The sequence below is a fragment of the Tenrec ecaudatus genome, chromosome 6, assembly GCF_050624435.1.
Source record: "Tenrec ecaudatus isolate mTenEca1 chromosome 6, mTenEca1.hap1, whole genome shotgun sequence".
Lineage (NCBI taxonomy): Eukaryota > Metazoa > Chordata > Mammalia > Afrosoricida > Tenrecidae > Tenrec > Tenrec ecaudatus.
Genome location: NC_134535.1, coordinates 66,999,855 through 67,006,723, shown reverse-complemented (window position 1 = coordinate 67,006,723; position 6,869 = coordinate 66,999,855). Strand labels below are relative to the sequence as shown.

The 6,869-nt window shown below is 43.8% G+C and overlaps 1 pseudogene; it reads left to right on the top strand.

Annotated features, from left to right (window-relative positions):
- Window positions 1–5,044: 5,044 nt before the first annotated feature.
- Window positions 5,045–6,869, top strand: LOC142451427 (starch-binding domain-containing protein 1-like; annotated as a pseudogene).

Genomic DNA, 6,869 nt, shown 5'->3' with positions numbered 1-6,869 from the left:
TAAATGAAGGCTGAACATGATAGTGGGACAAGAGGAAAGTCAAAGGAAATAGAGGAAAGAGCTATGAGGCAAAGGACATTTACAGAGGTCTAAATAAAGGCATGTACATATGTAAATATATATAATGTGGGGGAAATAGATCTATGTGCATATATTTATAGGTTTAGTATTAAGGTAGCAAATGGACATTGAGCCTCCACTCAAGTACTCCTTCAGTGCAAGAACACTTTGTTCTATTAAATTGGTACTCCACGATCCTTACCTTCCCAGCACGATCACTGAAGACAAATGTGTACATAAGCAAATGTGGTGATGAAAGCTGATGGTGCCTGGTTATCCAAAGATATAGCGTCTAGGGTCTTAAAGACTTGAAGGTAAACAAGTGGCCATCTAGCTGAGAAGCAACAACATCCACATGGAAGAAGCACACCAGCCTGTGTAGCCACGAGGTGTTGACGGGATTAGGGATCAGACATCAAAGAACAAAAAAATCATATCATTGTGAATGACGGGGAGTGCAGATTGGAGACCCAAAACCCATCTGTAGGCAATTGGACATCCCCTTACAAAAGGGCCGCAGGGAGGAGATGAGCCAGTCAGGGTGCAGTGTAGCAACGATGAAACATACAATTTTCCTCTAGTTCTTAAATGCTTCCTCCCCCAACCCCCACCCCCACCATCATGATCCCAATTCTACCTTACAAATGTGCTTGACATACAATGGATGTACATATGGATTTTGATGAGTAGTACAAGCTCCCAATACAATGATTTTTAGAAAAAGATTTATTGTCTCAGAAACCTACTGGGGCAGTTCTACTCCCACCTAGAGTTAATATGAGTCAGAATTGACTGGCAGTGAGGGTTTTTTTTTATTGAGACAGTGCTAAAGGTTTCCTAGAGGAGAGGTTTACAGTATGAACTCACAGCGAACACTCTGAGAGTTGGGTGTGTTCTACAAAGTTGCTGGCTCTGCAGTGGTGCCTCTAAGGTCTGTTCTGTCAGGCAGGGTCCACCCTTTGGCTCCTTTTTGTTCACTTCAGAAGAAAGATGAGGCTTTTTGCTTCTGGAGCGGTGTAGTCTCGGACTCCCTGTATTATAGGGTCGCTCTGAGTTGACATGGCCTCAATGGCAATGAGTTCTGTCTTGGTTTTGGTGGGGACACAAAGCTTCTCTTCTCAGTGTGATCCATCCTCTATAAATAAATTAGGCGCCAGATAGAGATAAATAAGCACGACTTCAAAGGCTGCGCTTTTAATAAGATGGAATATTATTGCTCCTGGAGAAGAGGTTTGGGGGATTATTTTTTGCCTCCCCCCCTTTAACTAAAAGTAACATTTTAAAAATATATTTTTATATCTTTTAAGTTCCCCGAGGACAAATATACTTGCTAGACCAGATGGTTAGAAATATATGTCACAGAGATTGAACTTGTTATTGAAAAGCATGGTTGAAAATCACGCAAAGAGGCTGGGGTGTCCGCATTGATGGTTTACTGGGGAGCCTGTCTAATGGCACATTAGCCAGCTGCAATTTCACCGAGAAGGTTAACTGGCACGTGTAGACCTGACCAACAGAAATGTTAACATGAAATCCATTTACTACCTAATTTAAGAAACCCTCAGCCCCCATCCTGTTTAACTACAGGAATTCCAAGCTATTGACAAATTCCTTTCCTCGCTGTTTCTGGAAATCAGTAATCTGCCCCAGTTGTCTGCCTTTGGGCCAATCCATGCTCTCTGAGCTGCCCGCTGCCCATGACTCTCCTGCAGATGACCTCTTGGAATTTCTGGATACTATTGCCCTTGAGCAACGGGGGGGGGGGGGCGGGGGGGGCGAGGGGGGGCTTCTCCATACTGCTGACTTTAGCACAGGCAGGTTCCCTTCCTTTAATTCTCTCATGGGTTGCCTCAAAGGGCGCTTGTAGCCAAGGCTTTTTTGAAAGTTCAGGAACCAGAGACCAGCAACCGGACACACCCCATCTTTGTTATCGCCATCATCATCAGACCGGGATCCTTGTACTTGTATATGTAGATCTTTCCCAAGATACATGAGAATATGGATCATTGTAAGAGAATTCATTTCTAAGATCTCACCTTTCAGATAACCTCTTTCCCAGAATGAAATTATCTGGGAAGGTGCCTCTAGGGGGTTAGCGTCGCCTTTCCACCTTGCCCTTGAATAACTGCCCTTCTCTCGCTTAAAAACAAGCTAACCCCTCAGTCATTAACTTACTATGATGTATCAGAAGACCACGGTCCAATATTTAGTTCGTTTCATTCCTCACATTTCTGCAGGTCTTGAAAGTGAGGCAGTAACTGCCCTTAATTCTGTAGTGTTTTTCAAGTACATCTGTATAATGAATACCATTGTTGTTGTTGTTAGGTTGTTAGGTGTTGCTAGGTCTGACCCATAGTAACCCTGTCTGTACACACAGAATGAAACATTGCCCCATCCTGTGCCCGAGCCCATTGTTATAGCCACTGTGCCAATCCTCCTCCTGTGGGCCTTCCTCTTTGCCTCTGCCCCTCCACTTTACCAAGGATGATGCCATTCTCCAGGGACTAGGCTCTCCTGACAGCATGTGCAAAGTCTGTAAGATGAAGTCTTGCCATCCTTTAAGGAGCACTCTGGCCCTACTTAATCCTGGAAGATTGGAGTAATTTTTCAGCAGTCCATGGGACTTTAAATATTCTTTTCAAGAACCAGAATTCAAATAGATTCTTCTTCAGTCTTCCTTATTCAATGTCCAACTTTCACATGCATATAAGGCCATAGAAAAAGCCAGGGCTTGGGTCAGGTCCACCTTAGTCTTCAAAGTAACACCCTTGCTTTCAGTACTCTGCAGAGGTCGTGTGCAGATTGACCTACTGCAGTTTATGATCCTTTGACCTCTTGACTGCTGCTTCTATGAGCACTGACTGTAGATCCAAGCAAGACAGAATCCTTGACAAGCTCAACCTTCTCTCCATTTATCCTGTTTCCGACTGGTGCAGATGTGAGGATGTTGGTCTTCTTTACATGGAGTTGTAATCCACACTGAAGGCTCCAATCCTTGATCTTCATCAGCATGCGCCCTCAGAAAACAGATAGAGTGTCTCTCTAAAGCAAGATGTAGGCACGCTAATTGTTCAGAAAGACGAGAAGGCCTCCCGCTCGTCAAGGGAAGGCACGCTTAGTTTCTTCTCAAGCATTTGGAATCCCTGTGAGTAAGTTGCTTCTGTATTACAACCCACTGCTTGACCAACATTCATCTGGGCCCATCCATATTGCTTCTGTGGGACTTGGGCCCAGGGAACCAATATAAAAACTGTGATACTCTGGCTACTACTATTGACAAAGAGTAATAAATGATTATTTGACTTGGACCCAGGAGTCTCAAGTCTTCTACTAGCATCCATGAAACTGTGACAGGCTAACTGGCTAACTTGTTTACACTTGCAAGAAGTGTAAAATCTCTGATCACAAGTTTTAGAAAAAGGTATTATCACAGGGTAGAGAATTTTCTGCTCATCAAACAAAGGAATGATAAGACATTCCATTTTGTTAACCAAATCACCAAAACAATGTTCCCGCACATCATTAACAGATATATATGAGGGGGGTACCAAAAAATGAATTTTTTTCCAAGTTATATATTTAATTAAAAAACACTTTATCCCCTTCAAAGTACTCTGCATTACACTTCATACATTTATTAAACCTGAAATTCCATTCTTGGAAACATTTTCCAAACTCATCTGTTTGAATGGCTGATACACCTCCCTCATTTTTCTCTTCACTTCTTCTATGTCATTCAACCACTGTTCCTTCATGTCCCTCTTCATTCACAGAAACAAAAAGAAGTCACCTAGAGTGAGGTCAGGTGAGTAAGGTGCGGGGGGCAAGAAAGGCATGCTGTTTTCTGGGCAAAACCAAGCAGACTGAGATGACTGCATGAGTAGGTGCATCGTTGTGGTGGCAAAACGTCCCCCGTCTACAAATCTTCCATTAAAAGTAACTAAACCGAGCCCCAAGATAGTCCAGATAAGTTCTCTATCTCTTCAATGGTCCATTGTCAGTCTTCAAGCACAAGTGCACAAATTTTGTCAATATTTTCATTTGTTCAGGAATTTGTCAGCTGTCCAGAACAAAGCTTATCATCAATCAACATTTCACCTTTTATGAAACAGAAATCCACTCATGAACTTGAGTTTTTTCCATAATGCTGTCCTTGTAGCTGTTTCAACATCACAGTAGTTTCTGCAGTATTTTTCTTGAACAGGAAACAAAATTTCACAACCGCTCACTGTTCTTTTAAATTGGCCATCAAAAAAAAAAAAAACAACAAGGTTCAAGCAAAATGACTTTTATGAAAAAAAATTCACTGTGACCAAATCTTTCCCAGACGACATCACTGGGTACACTAACTCACTCAGGTCAAGTTGCTCAATGTGTCCTCCAAAAACTCCGCCCATTGAAGCTTTTTTCCAGTTGTTTTATATATATATATATATATATATATAGTGTGTGTGTGTGTGTGTGTGTGAAAACATTTTCATGACTTTCTACAAAAGTAGCCTCATACATGTCCTTTTGTGATTAATTTCACTCAGCTATCTTTCAGGTTCATCCAGGTTATGAGGTGTTCCATAGATTCACTGTGATTCTTTAGTTTTGTAAAATTTCATTGTATATGTGTACCAATGTTTTGTTTACCCTATACCCTATTGATACGCATTTCGGTTGGTTCCATCTTGCTGCTACTTTGAGTAGTGCTGGGTGTTGCTATATCTCTGTGTCAGGGCTCATTTCTCTAAGTTGTATGTCAGCTATTGAGATTGCTGCACCATATGCTATAGCTGGTCCCAGCTGTTTAAAGATGCGCCATAGCATTTGGCTCAGTGGTTCGCACGTGCTAGAGTGCCATCGACTGTGGTTGAGGGCTCCAGGGTGCCACACCCTCACCAGCATACGGTTTGTATGTTTTTCACTTTACTATTAGTGTCGAGTGAGATGACATCTCATCATTTTTGTTTGCAGCTCTCTCAAATGACTAATGATCATGTTTGTTGGCCACTTGGATGTCGTCTTTGGTGAAGTGTTTGTTCATGGTACCGTCCCATTTTTCTATTGGATTCTTTTTCTTTTTGTTATTGAGGCGTGGAGATTTTCTAGAAATTTTAGATATTAGTCCTTCATCAGATCAGCTGTGGGCAAAGTTTCCCCTCTACTCTGTGGGTTCCCTTTTTACTCTTCTGGAGAAATTTTTTGATGTGCTTGTCTAATTTTCAGAAAAACACTGTCATCAAGGATGTCTTCTGCTATTCTGTGTATTTCCAGTTTTGATTGTGTCTGTCGACCATGTCACAGGCTCCTAAGTTGTCCTTGTTTTCATTGGTGACCTTTAGATTTTTCACTTAGGTAATTTGATCCATCATGAGTTTGTTTTCATATTCATTTAGCCACTATTAAGTATCAACAAAGACAAATAGTGTGTGATGGATCTGCACTGATAGTGATGTGAGTGGCAGGCAAGGAAGCTAGGGGCACTTCTTCCCAGTAAAGCAATGAGAAATCCCCTAACTTGCTTTCCTTGCATCCCTCCCTACATTTTTGGGGAAAACCATAATGTCCTTATTCACTTTCTAAAAGAAAGCTTCTAAAATGTTCATCGTTTAAATCAGTTCAGCAGGTGCACTTTAGCATGCATTGTTGTTATTGCTGAGTGCCGTTGACTATATTTTCGATTCATAGCTACTTCAGTGACAGAGTAGAAGTGTTTCATAGACTCTAGTTTTTATCTAGAAGAATATTGAAAATCCTAAGAGGCCAAACTCATCTGTCTTGGAAGCAGTATGGACAGAGTGTTCCTTAGAGGCAAGAATGGCAAGAATTGGTCCCACATAGTTTGTACATGTTGTCAGGAGAGATCAGTCCCTGGAGGAGGGCGTCATGCTTGGTAAAGTGGAGGAGCAGCAAAAAAGCAGGCCTTCAAGACGGGCTGCAACAATGGGCCCAAACATAAGCTTAGCAGTGACCCAAACCAGGTCCCCAAACCAGCCGCATCTTCAAGGAAACAACGGCTGTTTGCTTTCAGAGACCACGGGCCTGGGTAAGCTGCATCCCCCGCAGGAAGCGGCGTGGACACTGCACAGCCCTCCAGGAGCAGACGAGATGGTCCCTGTGGCAGTTTGAGAGGGCAGGTTTCTTCCGGACAGTCTCCTGACACAGCTTCTCTAGCTGCCTCGGGCGGCTCCAGCACTTGCTCAGACGTTCCAAGAAATGGAGGCCTTGATCGTCCTGTACGAGGCTGGGGATTCCAAAAAGGACAGGAGACACCTTCCAAGGAGGCCCCATGTTTTGTGGAGAGTGCGCCTCCGAGCAACCTCCAGAGGGACAGACCCAAAAAGTGAGCCCTGCCCACTCGACAGCTCAGAGCTGGCTGAGCAGCAGGAGGACTGGGAGATGGTGTCCAGACATTCATCCTGAGGAGATGCTGGCTTGAGCAGCAGCCTTGAGGCTCTGGTGTTAAGCGCACGGCAGGGAGTGGACTGTGGCCAAAGTGCTCTGGAAGAAGCGAAAGTGAAAACAGTGACGTTGTTTCCTGAGGCTCAACAAGTTAGTGTCAGGTTCCAGGTCCACTATGTCACGGGCCCTGGGGAGCAGTTCATTGCAGTGACCGGAGACCACGAGCGGCTTGGGGGCTGGAGCACCTACATCCCTCTCCAGGGGAGCAAGGATGGGTTCTGGTCTCGTCCCATCGCCCTGCCGGCTGACACAGTGGTGCAGTGGAAGTTCGTGGTGGTCGAGGAGGGGGGTTACCCGCTGGGAAGAATGCAGCAATAGATTTCTAGACTGGCCGTGAGGATAAAGTCGTTCAGGAGTAG